At 24.5% G+C, this 25,104-nt stretch overlaps 1 protein-coding gene across 2 annotated transcripts in view; it reads right to left on the minus strand.

Moving 5' to 3' along the window:
* The window catches only part of LOC112692894 (glutamate receptor ionotropic, NMDA 2B), a 384,123-nt gene that overhangs the window by 30,089 nt on the left and 328,930 nt on the right, over positions 1 to 25,104 (minus strand). The gene's annotated exons all lie outside the window — the stretch shown is intronic.

Genomic DNA, 25,104 nt, shown 5'->3' on the forward strand with positions numbered 1-25,104 from the left:
TTTTCATAGGCGGAAATATTTAAAAGTGAGTTTTGTTGGTATTGTTAAAATTAGAAATATTAGTTACTATAAACAATTTCTTTAGGTTAGATGTTCAAAAAATGTATTTGAATAAAATATTTTTGTTTATAGCTTAGGTATAAACGGTGAGTAAGTTGTCTATATTGAAATATTCTAAAATGGATACATACAATACCAATAAAATTTCTCTTGAAATATCTATATATTTAATGTCCAATATTTTCAGTTACAGAAGTGGAGAAAATCTTAAGGATAGCACTTTTTTTTAATCTTATGTAGGTTATAATTATAGACGAACAATAGACTTATTTGTAATTATTTGTATGTATTTGAAAGAAACAATAAATTGATTAAATATAAAAAATCATGAGTAAAACTGGTTCACGGATAAACTATTTTAAAATGTATAAGCTTATAAAAAAAATAATTTTTTTTTAAGAAAGTATGTATGAAGTTTAAGTTATAACCATAAATGGCTACTTGTTACTTGTCTTCTAAAAGTGTATTTTTAAAATTTTTCTATATTTTAACAGCTTAGATGCTTTAAAGTGAAGCTATATTTATCATTATTAGATTATTTTAATTTTATAAATTCACCCTGAAAATAACCTATGTGATAGAAATGTGTATTCATAATAATATATAAAGACAGGTAATTTATTCGGTTACTAACGTTGTTTTGTATATCCATTTATTTCATAATTAAATATTTATTTATTTATACATATATACAGGAGAAGTCCAAAAAAACAATTTATTATATTTATAATATTATATAATACAAGTTTTGGTGTGATATGTAGTATTAAGATAAGGAGGAGTCGCTATTTGCTGTTCTTATAATATTAATACTATATTACTGTTTATCAACAATATTTTATGTTTACAGATATTATTATCATACCTTTCGCTTATAATTTTTGCTGGTAGTTTGTTTATTTCGGTATGCATTTTTATAATTTTAGAAAATAAGTATTTATAACATTGATGAGTAAACTGCGTCCTTAGTTTTCGGTTACAATTTAGAACACAAAAGTATCATTCCATTTATAGAAGCTTTATATTAAAATGTCATATATTACAATAAATAAATAATATCATAGAAGATATAATTTAAAAATAATAAATAATGAGAATATAAGTACTAATATATATATACATACACGTCATAAAAATCATAACAGTTACATAAATTGTGTAAACGAATTTAAAGTATAATTATTTATAAAATTTTTTTCTATTTTTTTAACACCAATATGAGTAAGAAAATAAACGCTAAATATGTTAGTCAATAAAAGAAATTAAGAATTTGAAATTGGAATTGTTTTATCCTTTTCCAAGCAGCACTTCCGAAATACATTATACAGGACCGTTCTTTTTATATCTCTCTGGAATATTTACACGATAGGGTTTCCGAAAATTGGCTGTATCAAGGACTCTTGATGGGCTCTTACATTTTCTGGTCAAACATCAGATATATAAGTAAATTTTCTACATGCCAACAGATACAATTTACAATGTAGTAAATTGTAATAATTACAATTATACAAAGATTTTGCAACAACGTAAGAGAAATATTCGTTGGTAATGGTAATCAAAAGTATTATAATTGTATTTTTATACATATAAAAGTTTGATAAAAAAAAAATAAATTACTAACTAGGTATATATTTTCATTTAATTTATAAATTTATAAATTTATAAAATAATTAAATTATTCCCCCTTAATTATTCTATCCGTAAAAATTACGGTTTTACGAAGTAAAGCTTACAATCACTAAATGTTGAATATATGAAAATTTATCATTTTATTCACGGTTCTAAACAAAACAATTTTGGTGCATTTAGATCGTCTCAGAAAAAATAAGGAATTACTAGTTGAAAACTTTTTTTTGTTATAATATAATTGGATTTACAAACTTATTTTATGAAAACAACGGTATTGTTTATTCCTACTCAAGGATTCAAGGACACCCGAACATATGTTCACATGCAAAAATACATATACTATACAAATCACTTAAACAAATATTTTAAGTACTTGTTAAGAATTTGTTTTTTGATAGAAATATTTTTAAATCTTTTCAAATATTGAGGATATTTATTTTAAAACTGAGATATTTATAATAATACATGAATTTTAAAGTAGTATTTATATTATAAAATACATTATTAGCTTGTAGGTTAAGGATTATGAAATTGATATAAATTAAATTTATTTTACGGTTTTTTATAAATTATTTTTTTTTAAATTCCGTTATTATTAATTGAACTTTGTTATTTTAGCTATCATAATGTTCCAAGAAAATTTGTATTGCTCATCAAAACATTTTTAACATCTAAAAGTTGATTAAACTTTCAAATATTTAAGTGAAGTAGAAAAACAAGAATTAAATTTACCTATTCTTATCACGTATTTTCTTCTTTTTTCTGGAGTTTAGCAAAAAAATAATAATTATGAGCACCCAAAGTAGAGTGGATTATTTGTATTTGGTCATGTATTTACTAACAATATAAAAATAAATCCTTTTTAAAAGTGCTTATATTATAAGCATTGTTTATTGCATTAATAATATTTATAATATTTTATCCATTATCTTAAATTATTACTGGGTAATTATAGTTTCTAGAAGTCAGATAAAATTAATTTTCTAACTCTCTTAAATCTTTATTGTATATACTTTTTTATATTTTACTGTCTTAACTTTTTAATATATATGTGTGTGTATTTTTTCTATCAGTTCATCTTAATATATTTTTATTTTTAATGAATAAATATAATTCCTTAAACAGGTTTAGTCGCTAGATTAATTATCTTCTGTTCCATTTTTAAATTTATTTTTACCATAGTATCTTAAGCTTTATGAATATTTTATATATTTTTATCAATAATGTAAATATTAAATCGTATTTTATTTTTGAAATACGTTTTAAATTAGAATAATGTACTTGCTTTTTTGTAATTTCTACCACATGTCCACATCAAATCATACATTTATAATCAAATCGTGAGTTTGTCTGTTTGACGTATGAAAATCATACCATTCATCGAAGATATAAACCATAAATATAAATTACAAAATAATTGTGAAATACTGATAGTAGAGTTTGGCTGTTTCTCGAATTTGATATTACATGACTTCTTTTATTTTTTCATCGTAAATAAACTACCATACACAAATTAATTTTGAATGATATGTGATGATGAATTTAATTAACAATAAAAATTAAATTAATATTATTAAATGGTTAATACTCATAAATTAATGTAAAAAAAATGCAAATATTCCTAAGATTATATAATATAATTATGTAATTATATATATATATATATATATATATATATATATATATATATATATATTTATATAATTACATAATAATATAAATTTATATAAATTTAAATTTAAATGTAAATTTATATTATAAAATAATTTTTTTTTTTAAACGTACCGGAAAACGTACAACTTTTTTTTCGTTTAATTATAAAATATCTCATACATATATAATTTCTTGCAACCAATAATTATTGTATTATTGGTATTATTTGAATTTTTTTTGTTTGACTACTTGAATTGTTGACACATGTATATAGTATATATACATATGTATATATGTATTACAAGAAAAGATAATAAAAATATATACTAAGTAGTGACTTTATTTTACTAAAAATTAATTAAATTTATTAAATATGGATTCAGGAATTATTCGAGAGAATATTTCTCTGACATTAAGTATATTTTTAATTATTTAATAAACAAACCAATATTTTTGTATCTACAAAATAATGTTCTTAATAAGTGAACTTTATGTGTAATATAACACACAAATTATAAAACATAACAGCTTTTTTGGTTACTTAAGAAGTACTATTATATAAATATAATTATTATTGAATGAATTATGTTTAGATATAAATATTTACTTATTTGAGTTATACAATGTTAGTTAAGTCAAACTCTTTGCAATAACTACTTGAATGATAAACAAATAAAATAAAATAGGTCTATTCAATTTAATTAATATAATAATGAAAATAATATAGTAGGTACAGATAAAAGATATAAGAGCTTTTTTCATAAATAATTTGCAAAACATTTTTGATATCGAATAAAATACTTATTTTTAATTAGATACAATTAATTTATTAATATGTATTTTATAAAATTGAGGATTTTTTTAGTTTTAGGTTTTTAAATTTACTTTTAACTTACTAGACATTAAAAATAATATTCTACTTAAAATGTATTAGTGACGATATAATCAATAGAAAGGTTAATGAGTATTATTCTTATAGAACGCTAATTCTACCCTAAAACGTGTTAACAGGCTAAAAAAAAAGTATAATGCAACATTAAGCCAACAATAGATTTTACACTCATTTCAGAATCTAAAGTACAAAAGCTGTTTAATTAGTTTATATATTATGGAAAGTAAAATTCCTTTTTATTAGAATTAAAATGTAAATTTATAGTGTATAGTGAAAATAATTAATGTTCTATTTCGTTTTTTAGGATTAGTTATTATTGATATAAATTAATTCCAACAAGAAATTTAGATTTATATGTTATTTATAACTAGCATACAACTACTATATTCTTATTTATCTATTGCAAACAATTTACAAATTATATACATTTTCAAATAAAAATTTACGCATAAACAAGTTAAAAATAATCAAGTTTCCAACTCAAAAAAAGAAAATAATGTTTTCCTTGAAATCAAAACAATTGCTCGAAATAATATAATTGAGGAATTATGAAATGATATGTATAGTTTTGTCAGTATAATACTTTTGAGTATACATTCATTGTGTATTTCCAAAAAGTGGTCAGTATACTTATATATGATAATTATTCTCTCGACCTATCGTGACGAATCAATGAATAAAATTTGCTTTTAAAATATTTCTTTAATAAAGGTACAAAAAATAAAAATAAAATAAATGATAGAATATTTTATGTTATTTATATTTTAAAATTTTAATATACGTAAGTATATATTGTTGCCATTATCTTAATAAACAATCAAAATAATTGAATTTATTTTATATACGAGTAGTATTAATATTCTTCCAGTAGTAAAATAAAAATAAAACCAAATCAAAACCCCAATTATTTTTATTACAATGTATTAAATTTGGAAAACAACTAAATGTATGATTGAAGTGAAACATTTTTCTAAGCTTGAAATTACTTAGCTATAAAATCAGTTACAAACATTTTTCATTAAAATATTCCAATGGAAATCACAGAACTCTACTGATCAATATGATTGGAACAAAACAGATATCCATGTTAAGTATGGACCGAGTGTATTGTATCGGTTGGAAGTATTCAACCAGTTAATATATACATTTTGTGAGAATATGAGTCTTGGGAATGTCGTGTACACATGATCGGAGAGCTTTTATTTATCATAAATGTTTTCTATTGAATGAGAGATAGAAATAGAATAGTAACTAGTTTAGCGTTTTAGCTTATATATTGTCATTATTACGGGTGTACGTTTCAGTTATTTCAACAATCGTTTTCCTGGTGCGTTTGAGCATATCCTGCCGCGTGTATCACAAGCGAGGTATGTTATCGCGAAAGCAACTTGTGCATAGTAATTTGCTCACGCTCCGTTACGAACACGAGTTGGACGTAAAAAAAAAAAAAATAATAAAAACTCTCCCTACCCGTCTGGAACCGACTGCGGTCGGTTTCCCGGATTTATCGATTTAACGATATGGCCTTGCGTCCGTTAAGTATACACACACGCTGCAGTGGTAGTACGTGTGGGGAACAACACGAGTCGCACGGATTACGGTCCAGTTTACACATGAAAGTTATGAGTACGATGATCCGGTAGGGGATCACGGATAAAGTTCAAAACTGTACACGGGCGTGTGACATTGTATATTCCACGAGTGGTGTAAAGCGTAACGATATGTCGCACGGAACGCGTTTAAAGCACACATGGCTGTACCATAAAATAGCACGATTGACGTGCGTGCAAATCTCGGCGCGGACGAAAACCGTGTCAAATACAATAATAACCGGTGAGACTTTGTCGTTCTGATTACCATCAACCTCGATGTCCGTCGAGAATCTGACTTTGCGGAAACGTCTGACAGTGGTGGCGATGTTTGTCGAAAACAATTAACCACCCCGGTTAGTCAGACTGAACAGTCGAGGAGACATCAGTTGGTATACCTACTTACATAGGATTTGTCGATCGACACTTTGTTGCAACGTCCCGTTTGATTTTAATGAGCGTTTATCCTGAACAAACGTACTTTATCCATCCAGTTCGTATCAACTATACGTTCTCGCAGCTCGTTTATATGTTTGCTATAGCAGTTGAATGTATCTGCGGTAAGTCAACGACCCACTTATCGTGAAAAACTTACATATTTTGCCGGGTCAAGGCGAAGGAGTTTACGTACAAATTTGGTTGTGCGCGGGTGTCCGAGAGGAATAGGTAGGTGTACTCAACATGTACATATAGATCAATATGTTGAAATGTTTGAGTTTTTCCTAGAATTATGATAAGCCGTTAATGGTTGTCGCTTGTTATGATGTCGTTTTTGACATTATATCATACAATATATTGATAAAATACTAAAATATAAGAAAAAAAGAAAAGGAACGAGATACAAGTGTTGAGTGAGCTTATAGAACGGGTAAATAATTCGTATCAATTTGAAATCAATACACCACTGACTTAAAAAACGGTTTTGATGAAGGAGGATTGTCCGAGATCAGTATCTATGCCATAAGATAGCTTATACTATTATAGTAGTATAAATAGGTACATTCTCATATTTTTGTTATTAGGTAGATATCAATTTTTATGAAAAAAACATCGCTTTAACTATATATCCTCTTGATTATGATTTAATATTTTCAGTTTAAATTCTAATTCTAATATGTACTTAACACTTATGTGTTAAGTTTATACTTCAAGTTGTAACAGCTAATATTTTTAAATGAAAAAAAATATTTAATATGGTTTGATCGAAATTCTTAGAAATATTTGGACAATACAACGGATTTTGTTGAAACATCCAGTTTCTTCAAAATTTTATACTTTAAGACTTATTAAGAATGAAGAATGTTGTATACAATTTTCAAGTCTCAAGTATTAAAATTAAAATTTATAAAAATTTTTCGCTACAAAGATGTAGTTTTTTGTAATTTTGGGTTCAATTTTGTTAAAATTCGAGCTTTCAAATGCTCACAAAAAAATGTTATTATGTATTTTCGATTTTTATATTAAAGTAAGACTATTATATGAAAAATAAGACTGTAAACAGTTGTAAGAAGCGTTTATATAACCTATACCTATACTTTTGTTAACCAATAAACTAACTGAAATCAGAATATTTTGTTAGCGTCACATTTATTCGATTATTTATAATACGTGTACAGTCGTACATTTATTCATGCATTTTACTTTTACATCCAAAGTGCTATTTACCCCGTCCACACCCTCCTTATTGCATTGATTTGTGTTCGTCTCCGGCCCAAGACGGGGTGTCTGCATGCGTATGTTTCTGTTCATCCATGTACATGTGTGCATGTGTGTGTGTGTGTGTGTGTTTTTGTATAATCTTCTCCAACGCGCTGCATCGCGACACGAAGGCAAACAAGTTATTATCACTACCAGCGAATCTTGGTCGATTTTCCGGCACATTAAACACATTTAAACAATGACAAAATGTGTACAAGAATATGAAACATAATATGCGCAGCGTAGCAGAGCTCTTTGTTCTATACGTGCACCTTTATAAAATAATGTGCGTAGGTATCACATAATATAATACAACCAAAAATAAGGGTGAATAATTGTATCGTAGTGAATACGTAAAAGTTTAATAATTATAATAATTGTTTTTCTTTTTTTTGTTATTATAATATACAATTTTTACAATCTGTAATACGTGCAATAAGCATAAATGGGCTTTAAAAATATTTTAATCATAGTTTGGAACAATACGAGGGAAGCAGTGGCCCATAGAGAGTCTAGTGGCAGAACACTCGAGAAATTTTAATAGTTTATAATTTTTTATGATAAAAAAAAAACGTAAATTACTGCACAGTGAAATTGTGCAATACGTTTCCGGAATAAGTGGGTGGGAACGTGTCTAATAATGGAAATGGTACCTAGTTTCCGTCGCTAATTGTGTCATGGATATATTGCACTGGCTGTAACGGGAACCTGTCCATAATGGAATATTTATGAAGTCCTACGATTCCGCCGCGGTGTTCTACAGTCGTGATCATCGCACGTCGACGCAAATAACACCACATCATGAGTGGGCACGGTATTTTTTTTTTGCAAACATCGGCACCAGGAAAAAAAGGGCGGCTGGTCATGCGCAATTATAGTCCCTGATGCTGTCCGATGGAGGAGGAGGAAATATAAATAAACTTTACGGGCGCGGTAAAAGTTTCACGGTAAACTTACGTGGACGGAGCCCTTTGCATTGTGTTATCAACCGGACGTGGTATGATGGAACGAGAATGGTGCTCAGGGATTGGCTTGCAGTTAACTCGCAATCAGCGCACACTTGAGTTGGTCGTCGAACGCTACTGCTGTTATATATTTAATTGCACTTAAATCGGAAGAGTTCTTTAATCGTTTTGGAGCGCGTTCGTGATATCGTGTTAATTTACAATTTTTGTTCGGACGACGCAAACGTTACTCGAACAAACGTTCATTGCCACGTACAGATTTGGCCGTGTACGTGATGTTTAGTGTATTAATTTTACCGCCTCCGAAGTAAGGTTGTTTAAGTAAAATAGCGTAAACACGTTTAATCTGTGGTTTCCATGCTCCCGGGGTTGTTTTTTAATACTACGATTTAATTTAATTAAAAAAAAAATAAACAATTATCTATCAACACCTAAACTGTAGTTGTCGTGGTAACACTGTTAATCCATATTTTTATCGTTTTAGTTGTATACATGTTGTATTTTTGTTTGAAATAAACATTGACTGTCAATTTTATTACAGAAATAAAAACGCAATAATTCAAACCACCAACCAATGTGTTTTTTATATCCTACAGCCTCGGTTGGAACGTTATATCTGTAATATTTTATGGGTCGTATGTTTCAGGGAATGTATTAGAATATAAATTTGTACGAAAACTCAAAAAAAAAAAAAATCGGTTTTGTATTCTAGACATCTAGACATAATAAATAGGTAGTAAATTATACTCTATTTAACTATGATAAATTTTTCTGTTGTACAAGGTATTCAAGAGACTTCAAATCAATACTACTAGATAATTCAAGTTTAAAATTGACTATTTTAAACAAAGTGCTTTTAAATGGAGTGCAAGACTTGTACTAAATAAATAAATTTTAAAATCAATTTATAAGAGAAAATTAGTAAGTATTAATAATACACTTTTTTATTGTTTTATATTGAACTCCTTATCATATAAAGTAAACTTGTACGGCTTTTGGTACTTTTTTTGTCAATTTTTTTTTTTCATATGTGTCATTTTATAATACCATGGTATAAAATATAAAGTAAATATATATAAATATTAGCTATTATATCGAAATAAATATTATTATATATGTATTTATTTCTTTTAAAAATAACTAGAAATGATAGAAAGTATCTAATCATTTAAAATATCTATAAATATCTATATATATAAATTATATTTAGTGTTTCTATATAATATTCTAATTACTATTTCTAAACCGTTTTTATCTACTGGACTTAATACTTTAAATTTATTTGGTAGATATCTATAATAATCGATTTAATTATACTCAGATGATGTAGTTTTTTATTTTTATTACGTTACCAACTTAAATATTTTCATTATTTTAGACGAAGATAAATAATTTAAATTAAATTATAATACATTTTATTATTTTACGCTCATGGTTTATACAGATGGATTTACATTGTCATGGTATTAAAAATAAATTTTATCAAATTTATAAATTTCATTTTTTGTTGTGAAAAAAAATAAAAATATTTCCTGTAATTATACTGTGCATAAATATTTACTTCAATTATAATACGCATTACAATTTGCCTACCATTGTTATTTGCATATATATAAACATAAGTTATGAGTTATTTTATTAAATTAATTGTTAAATAATTGTTATTTTATATAATGTATATTATATGTTCAAAGTGTTTATTTTTAATTATAAAATAATGTAAATTTAATACTAAAAAAAGATTACACTTTAGCTTATCACTTTTCCATAAGGTATACCTTATGGTAAAAGTATATAATTTTTATGTTTTTAATTAACATAATTCATATTTTTATTATATATAATAATTATTATATATAATAATTTATATTTTAAAACAATAATAGTTATTCGAAAGTCTTGTCTTGTATAAGTATTTTTACTTTAGATAGTATTAACAGAATTATTTTAAATTATTAAGGTATTTATTGATTAATAAAAATGTCTTTCTTAATCGTATTCTCAGTAAATATTACGTATTATGTGCCTATATTTAATACTATGTATGAGTAATTAAATAAGTTAAAGAATAAATTTGAATACGAGAAGATGTTTTTTAGTAATTTTTTTTTGTCATATGCACTAAAAAATTAAAAAATATAAAACATTATATTTTAAACATTCTCAATGGTTATAAAATTAGTTTGAGAAAATACAACAATTGAATATGGATTGTGGGCACTTAAATTGTACTGTTTTTTTTCAGAAAGAGTTCTTACTCTATTTGTTGCAACATTATACATTTAAATGAAATGAAGAATCATTGCACCTGTAAATCAATTAAGAAAACAGTGTAATTGTATGTTGAAAGAAGTTTTGTAAATGGTAACTTGACTACAATTGGTTAATCAAATTAGATAAATAACAATAGGGATAATTTAATAAAGTATTTAAGATTTTTTTATCGAAAAAATATTATCTTGAAAAATAAAAATCTATTTGATATCTCGATTCAGCATTATATTGTTGACAATACGTTTTTACTCTTAAAAAGTACATACATCAATAAATATATTATATTGGATTCGGGTTTTCAATACGAATACTGTAGAATAACCAACTTCAATTCAAAAGTTTCAATAAAATAAATAAATGTATGAGTTCAAAATATATTCTAAAATTTAAAAATTAAAAACAAGAATCAAAAATACTGGTTTTTGGTAAATATCATATGAAGTTATTAATCAATTAAAAACGAATTACAAGTTACACGACAATTTAACAGCTGAGGCATTATTCACTATCAAGTGAAGGCAGATACCTAAATCCTAGAAGCGAAAACTGAAGCTATAGTTACCAAAAGAAACTGTGTTACTTAAAATACTCCCCGTATAAATTAAAGTTTATAATGCAAATTCCTTTTATGTATATTTGGAAAAACATTGTTATGCCGCAAATGTCGTAGACGATTAACGTAAGGTATAATTTATATCTTTCATATACGTTTGAACACCTTTAAGTATGAATATAAGACCGAGTAAAGAACGATTTGAAGACATTAAATTATGAAGCAAGTATTGAGGATGCAGAAGTTTGTAGAGTTTAAGCTGCAAATCGCCTAAATGGCACGTGAAGCAAAAAAAAAAAAAGTATGAATATCTTCGAACACAACAAATGAGTGATAAATATTTCCTTAAATATTTATTGGTCTAATTGTAAAAATATCTATGGATCGTTCTAAATATCTATTGAAAAAAATCTTCAACTGTGTAATATTATATTACGAATCAGAAAACCAGTAAATATATTTAAAAATTGTAAAAACGAATAATTAGGTGATTACATTTAATTATTAAATTATCCTTTATATTTGTGAGAGACAAAGATATCTTATAGTAAATATAGTTAAAGTAATATAAGTATAAGTATTATTAGTTAAGATATATAGTTGGTAACTCTGCCACTTGATTATGTTCGTCTAAATGGTCCGCTAAAAACGGAAACTTGTTCTAGGGTAAATGTACCCCCGTGATTAAGTTAACCCTGAGTTATATCTAGGAAATTATAGCTGCGAAACAGGGAGTTACACCGAGTGCTTTTCACCGGGGGAGAGTAAACTTACCCTAAACTTGCAATTGTAACCCCTGATGAATAATTTGACCAAGGAAATGAATAACGTCATATATTATTAGCAGGTCGAGTAATTTTACTTTGGAAAATTTTTATACCACTACCTTTTTACTGATTGAACGAATTATCTAGGATATTTTACCGGAACTACGAATATTCAAGAGAATATTTACCTAAGTTATAAAATCTTAGTTTACATTTACTCTTGGGAGTAAAAATGTTTGAGGGTATTAGAGTCCTATAACACCACGTCATCGACAGGATTTCCCGGACGGTCACATTTTCAATAGCTTATCACAATATCCTGAAAGAATACGGGAAAGTTCTTCTCTTAAATAAAGCCACTTGTAAAAATATGATATTTTTGAGGTATAGAAGTCATCGATTAATTACCAAATTGATTAAAATTGTTTTCGTTTTTTTTATAGTAGTTAGTTTATGGTATTCATAATCATAATTTACATACAGTTGTTTTTTTTTTTAAGTTTAATTATATAGGTAATAAATTGTATTGGTGTTTAGATTCACTTATTTATTTGATTGGAGGTATCATAAATCAATATAATTTGATGGAACCTAGAACAATTTTTGTGTTCAGTATAAGTGTAATTTTTTTTAAATATTTCAATTAATGAAAATGGATGCCAAGGGGTTTGATAAAATAATACTATTTATAATATTACGAAACAGTTTATTGGAAAAATAATTTTGTCCTACTTGAGAACTTTTCAATTTTCTTATATAAACTTCTACTATGAATTATTAATCATATACGAGAGAGATTTGAAAATCTTCATCAGGTGTCATTCCTATAAAATCAGAAATTCTATGAAATGTAAAAAGTGTTTTCACATTGCAGCGAAAACAGTATTTGTATTAGGATTTTTATGGTTTGAAAAATAACATATTTCAATATTTAAAAATATTTTACTTTTTATAAAAAATTAACAATTCAATTTCAAGCAAAATTAAAACAATTAAAAACATATTAAACATATTTAGAATTCATTTTTCCATGACAAATATAAATATTTTTAAAGAATTTAATAATTGAAATATTATATATTATTATATATTATTTTTTATTTTGTCTTGTAACAAAGTTCACCTATAACTTGCAATTGAAGTAACAGTCATTTCCATTCAAATCATATCATATAAGTTAATTCTATTGATATGATTAACTATACAAATGTAAATGTTTTGTTTTTTATTATAAGTAAAATATAAATATATTACATTAATAATTATATAAAAACTATATTCTATTCATACAGTACCAAATAACTGTACTTTTGAAGTACATTTAAAATACAGTTAAGTACTGTAAAGTACTGTATAGCTGTACTTCTAAAAAAGTACAAAATATTTATCTAAACAGAGGAATCGACCAAAAAATTTTTTTGTTTAGGTATGTGTGAGCCATTAGTTAATTTTAACTACATTTATATAAACACATTGATTCACTGTCAATTTAATTAATAAATCTAATATCGAACAATTAGAATACGTTAAGTAATTATCTGTTTAGTAATTAATGGGTTAAATTTAAATTTAATGATAATAAATTATTGAAATTTGAAAAATATATAGTCTAAATAGTATCAGTAAAAAATTTAATTAAAATGTGTACATTTTTAAATGTTTGATTCCATAGTTAAGGACGGTGGTGCCCAACCCGCGACCCGTGGGTCACATGTAGCTTGTGAAGGCATTCAATGTCACCCGTTACAATTATTTTAAAATAAAACAAAATATTTAAAAAAATTAAATAAAATAATTATAAATTTTGATTTTTTTAAAATTAATAATTTTATTTTCCAAAATTTTCTATTATAAATAATATCATGATATAACCCGTGCACTTTAAAGAGCTTACTGATAAAATGAATGTGTACCTATAACGTTTATCTCAATTTGTAATATTTTCAGAAGTCTATAAAATATTTGAAAACAAACTCAAAATGTACCTACATGTTGTACATATGTAGGTATGCAATATATATATATATATATATATATATATATATATATATATATATAACTATATGTAACAAAATAACATTATTAGATTAATATTGATAATATTCGTACTTTTATATTTGGTCAACCGCTCTAAAATAATTGTTTAGCAAAGTGGTTCACCGAGAAAAAAAAGTAGGAAATCACTGATATAGGGTTAGAAATAATAATTTAGTTTTCAGTAAGAACTTTTACTCTGAAAAAGAATCTTTTCTGATTAAATTTTACACTTGGTTCACTATAAAGTGACATTCTTGAAAATATTTAGAAGTTGAAAAATTAATCGATTTTTGAAATATAAAGTTGAATCAATATAAAAGCTTTTATGTTTCTTGTGAACGTGTCACGAACAGTAAAAACGTATCACTTTTATAGTTGTTCTTTCATCATCTTACATTCTTACTCATTTTAGGATATGATCTATTAAGAGTTGATAATTTTAAGCTAAAATATGCATTTTTAAAGAAGACACTTATGTTTGTATAATAGGTATATACGGGGCTTATACTACCTCTTCAATGTCAACAGTAAGTTTTTAAATTAATATTATATTAATTATTTGTATATAAATCATAATACAGCCAGACCATTGTTTTTAGTTTTAATATTGTTAAGTTTTACCTATAATTTATTTTATTTTTAATGTAGGTATCTATAGTTACTATATTATATATCGTGTCATTACATCTATTACTATCTCAACTTGATGAATTTTATACATGATGTATCCATGCGTTTTCATATTAGGTTTGATGAGTGGAAAGGTATAATATTGTTTTTCTATTTAGTGAAACCGTATGTTTTTGGAAAATATTCTCAAATTAATAATATACATAATACAATATCTTTCATGGAGTATATTCTTTAGATATTCTTGATAACAGATTACATTTTTTGGATCATAATATACATAATTCATAGAACGATAAGTATTTATTTCAGTGTGTATTCATGTTTTATGTTATGTTAAAAATATAATTTTATTATTTGTGCAATAAAATATTATATAGTGTTAGCTTCTTCCAAGGATAAAGAGTAATTTATATTATTACATTATTATAAATGTTTATTTCTGCTGAGAAAACCAATGTACCCATATGGCTAGTACATATGTGATTATTAAAATTCAAATTAAAAAATAATACAAGCTTTTCAAGAAATTTTTTTTAAGTAAAATAATTTCTGCATTTTCATTTGTTTCAAACTTAACCTGTATCTAAATATTTAGACTGTAATATATGAAAATAGATATTCATAAGCTATTATAATTTACTGAAAATTAAAAATTATTTTTTTTTTTTTTATGAAATATTTGTGTTTTTGATCGGATCATTAATTTTATGTATATACTTTAATTTTATACAATTAAAGTAATTTACTTCGGAGTACTTTAATATGCATATTATTGTATTATTTCATTATTTGTTCTTTTTAACACGAGATCTTATTGTGCTCTGAAGATGAGGTTTGTAAACTAATAGTACCTAATTTGTTTCGATGAGCCGTTGGCAAGAGTAAAACAATTATTCTACATGTATGATAAATCAAGCTCTTGAAGCGAAAGCGTAATATTGAAATAATACAGAAATATTATCATATTTTTTGAATAATTTCTTGTTTTTAATGCATATTAGTAATTTGTTTTTCTATAACTTTTTCTCGTTTTGTTTATAATTTATTAGATACTTAGAATTTCGAAGAAAATGTTAATTTAAGTTATACATAAGAATTGAAGTACATTAATTTGTTTTAATAATACTACATATTTTATTATGAATTATTTAAATTTAACAGTTTTTATAGAGATTCGTATTAAGAGACACGTCTTAACAATATCTACACGCATCTGTTATTATTATTATTAGTAAAAGCAAAATATTATGTTGGTATTAAAATATTTAAAATAAAATAAATATCTTCAAATAAATAATATACCTATATCTTATTAAAATGGATTGAATATGTTGTAAGCCATATTATAATTTAACCAATGTGCTGAATTATGAACAGAATTCACACTTTAACATATTTTCTATAACATTGATGTATTATATTTTTATATTTTTTCGGTTAGCTGTAAAATTGTTTATATTCAGTAGTGTCTATAGTATACAGTATTTAATATATATGTATATATATATATATATATATATATATATATATATATATATATATATGCATAGAAAGTGAACTTCTGAAGCCCAAAATACACGCACCTATGTGAGACTAAAATTAATTTTTTTAAAATAAAAAAAACTAAATGCTTCATATTATGTTAAAATATGAATTTTTCCTTACTCCTTAAAATAATCTCAGTGGAATATTCGATGAGTCTGTGCTTAAATCATAAATTATTTTTAGTGTTGTCCGGTGAAGGTATCATACATACTTTTGTTAATTTTTTTTTTGTTTATTATCAAATAAATTATGATTTATATCTAAGGGAATCGAATTATATTTCATATGATTGGCTTCATAACCGATACAAAATTGTCACTTTTTACAGTTCACTGAGTTAGCTAATAAAGATAATTAAGTGCCAGTTTTCAAAATTTTCATCGGTAAAACTTTGTTTTTACAGAACTTAAGTCAAATAAGAAATGGCAAACTTTTCTATAGCATTCCTAGGGGACTCTAAATTTACAACTTATTTTGGGAGTTTTAAAACAGCGAACTACGTTTATTTTTGTATCTTGTCAATATTAGACGAAGAAAAAATTACATTCAACTTACAGTAAACTGTATTAAAACAATTAACTTTTTTATTGGATCAATAATTATTTATAGGAAAACTGCTTATACTTGTATTATCATAAATTATTAAGCTATGATAAAGTGAAAACACCGAAAAACAAAACTAATAAGATTTGTCCCTAAACTAGAATATGTAAACATATTTTGAAAATCTTTAAATAAGATTTTTAAGGATAAATACCGTTTTGTTGTTTTTACTAAACTTAAAATCATACGTATTAATTTGAGTTAAGTTTTATTAATTTAATGTTTCAAGTTAAATATAATAAATTTGTTTACTTTAAACATGAGTGTATATAGTAATAATAAGGTTATATAAACCTCAAATTTAATTTCGAATTCACATGATGACTAGACATTTTCATTTTTAAATACACAGAAACCTTCATTTATTTTTACATAATTATGACTACATATTATATTAATTATAAACTCTCATATCCTTTAATTTAAACTATTTATAAACTTTATAAATACAAACTTTCTTTAAAATTTACGCATTGCAATATTTTATGTTATAATAAACTGGTTTAATACAACGGTTTAAATTCCAAAAAAAAAAAAAAAGCAAATGTTAAAAATTAATTTGTATAACAGATAGTAATACTTAAGTATATTGCTTATTGTTTGAATAAAAAATGTTCAATCTTTCGATTTGTTGTATTTATCAATGTAATATTTTTTTAGATTTTAGAATATTAGCATGACTATATTTTCGTTTGTTTATTTATACATTTTTTGAAACGGTCTAATGTAATAAATCAAATTCGGACGTGAATAAAATTGAAATTGAAGTAGCTTTATAGAAAAATTAACAAAATATTATTTGATGCGTCGCCTTTGTGTTAACATATTAAACTGAACGATGAAAACGTTGGATTTTTAACTGGCTACAAATTTAGATTATTATTATTCAATATTTAGCCATGGAATACATACATGAATAATCAAGGTTTTTGTGATATTTATAAGTACTATAAGAGAAGAGATAAATGGTCTGGCATTTTGTGTTTTCGCTGAAGCATTAGGTGATATTTATGATTATATTATCAATGATAACCACATTGCTTTGTTTTAAACTGACGTTATGCATCAAAAAACATGGCAGTTATTTATTTTCACCTTAACCAAGATAAATTAACATTCGAATTTAGGTTCTAAGTTTACATAATTAATAAAATATATATTTTAAATTTATTCTAATTTTATTACTAATCTTAGAAATCATTTATCATGTTATGGTGATCATCCTAATTTCTAAACTATAAGTTATTGAATTAAGTATAAATGGAATTTAAAACCACGTAACAAAAGAAAAAAAAAATTCTGATTCGTTTGATTTTTGCTACCGATACAGACTCAGTGTTTTGTTTACGCTGGGATTTACATGGTATTTTATCGGATTTTATATAGGTATATATTGTATAAAGCTTATATATATATATATATATATAAGCTATTTGTCAACTTGTAAATATCATAACGCAAACAATTACATTTTACTTACCTATTATTAACGGGCGGTATTCTTTTCACCCAAAAATGACCTTTTGCTTTTCGCCCAAGAATATTATATAGCTTTCTTCGACCATATTTTTATAATACACACTTTGGGAAACACTATATCTACATCATATATCCACAATATCTTATTATTAACAACCGAATATTGAAATGTATATTAATATTATTATAATTATTAATATTATAACCTATCCGATTATTTTGGTTGGAAAATAAATGAATGGTCACAAAAGAAACGACCATGTACACATAATATTCATATCGTTATAGGCCACGTAAGAAGTCCGGCAAAGAAAATTATTCTGGAATGAAATTACAATATGTGCCTATCACGCAATGATAATCCATGTCTAAACACAGTATTTTATCCTCATAATACAAACGGGGAAATCCGTTTTGGCACAGTTGCAAGTTATTACGAAACTGGCAGATAGTGCTACTGCATCGCCTGAAAGCCGCGTTTGTCTTTCAAACAGCGGTGTACACAATTCTTCATTTTAATACTATTACTGCAAAGAATAAATTAGAATACTTGAGCACCCAGTTTCCTGATCTGCTTATTATACGAATATTTGTTATATTTATATTTTTTTCCAGTTTTCGTTTTCAGCGATTGTTCGTAAATGTATAAGCTCCTTGTTTTTTGTTCTGTTGGTAATTTATTTATTTTATGTTGACACTATTATTATTATTTTTATTATTAAAAATACGTACGTGATTTTTTTTAAACACCATGTTATGATTTAATATTTATAATAACGATAAAATATATCTACTCAATCTTTAACAGAAAATCCATTCTATGAACCGTTCACGGTTTGTGTAGTAATAAGTCGATAATCCAAAATATGTACGTGTCAACTGAGGAATAGTTTTATCTACGAGATATTTATTACTCCTTTTTTTATTATAATAATTTTTTTTATTTGCACTGCAATGATAATTTAACGTTTTATTTTTATGATAAGAAAATGGTAAAGTTTTGAGTGAAAACTGTTAAAATATTATATAATACTAATTTTATTATTCGGATAATTAGGGCGTAAACATAAACATCATTGTAGAATAGCAATGAAAATTAAATTTATTAGTGGTATGTTTTTTGTAGAATTTTTTTTTATAGTCTTAATTACATTTCACACAAAAACTGAGTGAATTCATAAATCATTAATTAATTTTAGTATGAAGTATATATTTTTTTTAGTAAGGGCGTACTTAAATATTACTAGGTAAAAAAAGACTATAGATGTAACTTTAAAAAAACCTTTCTAAAATAAGAAAAATTATAAAAACTTCTTTTTGGATTGTATAATTTTTGTTGTTATTAAAAATATATATGTAATTTTAATTCGATTTACAAGCGATAAGACAGAATCAAATAACGTGTTTATTCAATAGTTAAATGTAACGAAGAATATTTTTGAAAGTAAATTTTATTAGTTATTTATTTCTCTTAATTTTAGTTATTTCTTCGTTAAATAAACTTATTAATATTTCTTACGTATTAAAATATATTTTATTTTAAAACAATAGATATAAGTGAACAGTTATAGATTTATGAATATTTAAAAGGTGTAATGTGTTTAGAATTTATTACATTTTAAATAAGTTGTAAAAAAAAAAAATAGTTCAGTAAAAACACTTTTTTCTAATAAACCACTTTTATTAATAAAAAGAAGCATAACTAGGATAGTAAAGCCTATTAAAATTAAAAAAAGGGAAGTAGTTTTATAAAATAGCTATATTGTTATTTATGTAGTATTTAATGACTTCAGCACACTTTAAAATATATTTAGCTTCAAATTAATTCATAAAATATTACCAATAAAAATCGCTTTATTTACAACGAAAGAAGTATTTAGTTTAAGTTTTATCAAGTGTTTATTTTTCATTATTTTGAAAGAATAATATACAAATCACATAATTTTTGTTTTAGTGTCCAATAGGTTATAATAATATTTATTTGAAATACAAAAATGAATTACTCTGATATTGTTACCTTAGAAGTTATTCAACGTTAACAAATGATTAATGTCAAGAATTTATTGCGTTCGTTGAAAAAATGGTAACGTCACGACGTCATTGTCCTCGAGTTGTTAAGAAACCATATCTCGACGTAAGACCATACGAACTCAAAAAAATGACTGTGTCTGACACGTATCCAAGATATATTCTATTTATCTAATTTTATTATTACATCTAAATGTGGTAATTGAGAATTGGTGAAAATAAACGGTGAGAATTACTTGGCAGAATATTATTTACGACGTTAAAAAGCATATTTTTCTAGGTAAGGTGTAGTTTTTGTGGACAACTATTGATCAAAATTATTTTAAATTAAATAAAGATAAATCGCTAAGGATTCTCTTTTAGGATTCTAAGAGTATTTCCTTCGTTAGAGTTATATTTTAACACTAAAAAGGTGCCTTCTACATTAGGTTTGGATATAATATTTTACTTATCCAATATCAAATCACTATCGATTGTTAGATTATTATTATGGAGTGCATGGAAAATCAATTTTGCAATTTGGTACAAAGTTTTTTCGCGTATTTTCAGCCATTCAAGTACTAATGGATTTTTTCCTCTCTTCCTTGCACATATTATAATACGCGTATAGAATATTAATTTTATGTTTTTTGAACGAACGATGTGTATACAAAACAATAACGTGCACTATTATATTCATAATCAACAAATTAATAGTGATTTAAATTATAATGTGTTCGATTCTCATAACGATGTTTATTGTGTAAAAAATTCACTAACAATAATTCTTATGATTCACATTTTTCCATACTAAATTATATTATATAATAAAATATCTTTTAATTGTTTATAAAATGAGGTAGTTTCGGGGACAATCGCCGGCATCAACCCATGTATCCATAACGAGTAAATAATTAGACGGATCTCCAGAAATCCAGATGACACGAAGTATAGTAACAAGCCTCATGTATTTACATTAATTACACCTGAGCATGCATGATCAATTAATTATTGTACTGAACGATCTTTAAGTGTACATCTTATGTTACAGGTTGATATTCTCGCACTAATATTCTAATTATTTACATATTATTCGGAACACGTAATTTTTATTAATTTTAAATATGATGCCCACATTATTAAATATACATTTTTACCATTCAGTATTATAGATGTATGGTTTTGATTATATCGAAGATTATACGATTATACGATGTGTGATAATACACGTTTCGATTCGATATGACATTTCAACGTACAATACAGATATTATATATAATACATTATAATTATATAAAATAATAATTAAATATATAAAAATATATAAATTATAATTTGTAAAATAAACATAATTATAGTAAATTTAAATGTTGTGCAGCTGTATTATGCTGATGTAAGGCAATGTTGTGTTTAATTATTATACGTGTCGAAATGACTAAACAGTCAATTGAATATCACATAACTGTTATTATGATTGATTAATACGTATACACACAAATCAATGTCATTACGTTTGTACTGTTAGTATAACATGAACACATTTCAATCATTGTGATGTAATATCTATTTTATAATTAATGTTAGATATTTCTTACAAATATAAACTTTCTCTGGTTTATTTACTAATCAATGTTTGAATTGATGAGTACCAAAAGTACTGTTTAAGTAAATTACATAAGATCCATAACACCGCTTGTTAAAGTTTATATTCTGCATTTATATAAATATATAGGTTTAAGTTATTGATTATTATAAGTTGACCGTTGCCTATGGATAACCAATTGAAGTTCATGATTAGTTTGTAAAAAAATAACTATTTGAAATTATTTCAATCTTTGAACGTGACGAATTCGTTGGATACGAAATTATATAGCACATATCCCATTTCAAAGATAAATATTTGAACTTTATAAGTAAATTTATAAATATTAAGTTATTAAGTAATATTACAGTTTTAGTGGATCGATCAATGATAATTTTATTTATCTTTAAAAATAGTTAATTGCAAAATAACATTATACGAACTATATGCAATGCATATTTTTTTTTAGTACATAGATTTTATATGAAATAATTTGAATAATTTTTTAATAATTATTAGCGATAAACCGTCAATATAGTATTAAATTTAACGCAGAATATCCATACTCATTCTATGTTCATTATTATTTTATGTACACGTGGGAACATTTTTCCATTACAAACAAACATTAAAATAATTTTTATAATAATGAGCATGATTTCTACATTTATATTTCTACATCTGTACAAAAAATGTAATGGTTGACTGTATTATTATTTTTTGGATAAATGCATATGCTATTATAAACTAAAGCATATTTATTACTTTACTCGATCAATAATATATACGTATTGTAGTTATTTATTTTTGTTTCAATTTTTATTTAAAAATAAATTGAATATTTCAAAGTTGAAGTATGAATAAAATAAATGTAGTACTGATTATATTTTCGTATAGACAGGAACACAAATTGTGTTTATATAAGTACGTTAAATTAATATGTAATTAGCGTTATGTGTCATAACTATTCTTAAATGTGCATAGAATAGTTTAATACAAATTATAAATATAGATTCTCTCGAATCGTACTTCGCAAAAACGAGTAAATAAAAAATATAAAACATTTATTAAATATAAATTCAAATAGATAACAGTAAATATCCATGTTTGATCTAAGTTTTTTTTTATTTTTTTTTTTTTATAATAATAGTATATATATTTATATAGCAGAATTGGTTTTACAAGTACAGGTCATATATTTATTGGTAATTCTCTGTATCGTTTATCATTAAGAATAAAATCATTGTTTTGATATTCCAGAATCTCTAAAAAGTAATAATATGAATAATAATAAATTAGTAGTCATAAAATTAATAGTTATGTATAGAATTTTATAATTTAACAAGTTACAGAATTAATACAATTACTTACAGTTACTGTTCAATAATCAAGAATAGGTATATGAATATCATAACAGAGATATAATACGAACAATAATAAAGTTAGTTCTTAATAAAAATCATGTTGTAATTTAAGTATTGTTAAAAATGTTTTATAAAATGAGTTTCTTGTTTAATAACTATTTATTTGATAACAATTTAAAAGTTTCAAATTTTTAAAATTTTTTATTTGAGTATGGAGTTTGTTGTATAATTTTAATCCATTTATTGGTTAACTGTTTAATATTTTGATGTATTTGTTTTGGGAAATATTTGATTTTCAGATCATGTATAATGATTATGAATGTTCATTTTTATTAAATTATTTTGAGATAAGTAATATAACATTTTTTTACTGATAATAATAATTGTTTATTCAGAAGAATTCGAGGTTTATTGTATATAATTTTTAGTGAGGTATTCTATGTTATTTGTATGCAGTTAATAAAAAAATGAGGGACTCCTTCCTTACCACTATACTCTATACAATTATAGATTGGGATAATACACGTAGTACATATTTTTTATCCAATGTGTATTTAAAAATTGATTAGTCATATTATAAAAAAGTGTATAATTTTCGTAATTTTTAATTAATTTAATTAAATTGTGAAATATGTAAATTCCATCGTAGATGTTGATCAAATATAATTCCTAAATATTTCATATTATTGACTATGTATATAGAAGGACATTTACATTGTGTATTGTCTTTACATTTTTTAACATGGGCTTTTAAGATATTAATGTTTGAGTATGTTTTTATTGAGTTTCAAAAAGTTAAAAATACAGTTTTATTGTTATTTAAAGTCAAATTATACATAGAAAACAAAATAATTATTTTTTTAAAGATTAAAGTATAAATTTTATTTAACCATTTTAGTGCTAAAGTAATAAAATTTTTAAATTGGTCGTTATTTCGTACGGACAATTAAATTGTTTGTAACATATTTGTACAAACATATATTAAATACAATAAAGAAAAATATAATTTAGGAAAATTCAAACTTACATTTTACTATAACATGTAAAATAACGTTATCAGTAATGGAAAAAAAAAATCAGTTATTTAATGAAACGATGAATATTTAATCCATCAAATCCTCTAAGAATAATGATTTAAATGATTTATAACAATAGGTCCATCAGGTTCTCTGAGGGTAATAATTTCAATAACTTTTTATGCTTGCATTCTTGTTACAAATTGGTATGGCTGTAGTTTTTAATTCACTGAACCAAGAATGGACTTTATTATTTTTTGGTCCACCATGTAACATACATTCATCAATTGAAATTGTCTTACCAGAACCTACAAAAGGTTAACCTTTTGAAAGATACATTTGGAAGTGCCTGTGTTGATACTAATTCGGTTACAAATAGTATTTTAGACATTTTTGTCTACTTTGCTATATGAGAATCATGTAAGTCATTAATACTTACTAGTTCATCGAGATTCAAACAACTTTTTTTTACTTAATGTAAGTAAAATTAAACCCGGTTTGTACTTCTATTGACTAGTTTCGAAGCCTTTTTTTTTTCTACAGAAATAATTTCGAACTTTATATCTGTCATTTAGTTGATATGGTTTAATATTTAAGGCAACATTTTATATCAAGTTCGTAAATTTATTTGACCAATTTCAAGTACTCCTAATGATTTAAAATGAAATAGTTTCGTTTAAGTACAAAATAAAATTATTTTAAAACTTTTTTATTTGAAATGATGTTCATAGATACGTGAAATAAAATAATATAACTAA

Source organism: Sipha flava, unplaced genomic scaffold, assembly GCF_003268045.1.
Source record: "Sipha flava isolate LNK unplaced genomic scaffold, YSA_version1 78_pilon_pilon, whole genome shotgun sequence".
NCBI lineage: Eukaryota > Metazoa > Arthropoda > Insecta > Hemiptera > Aphididae > Sipha > Sipha flava.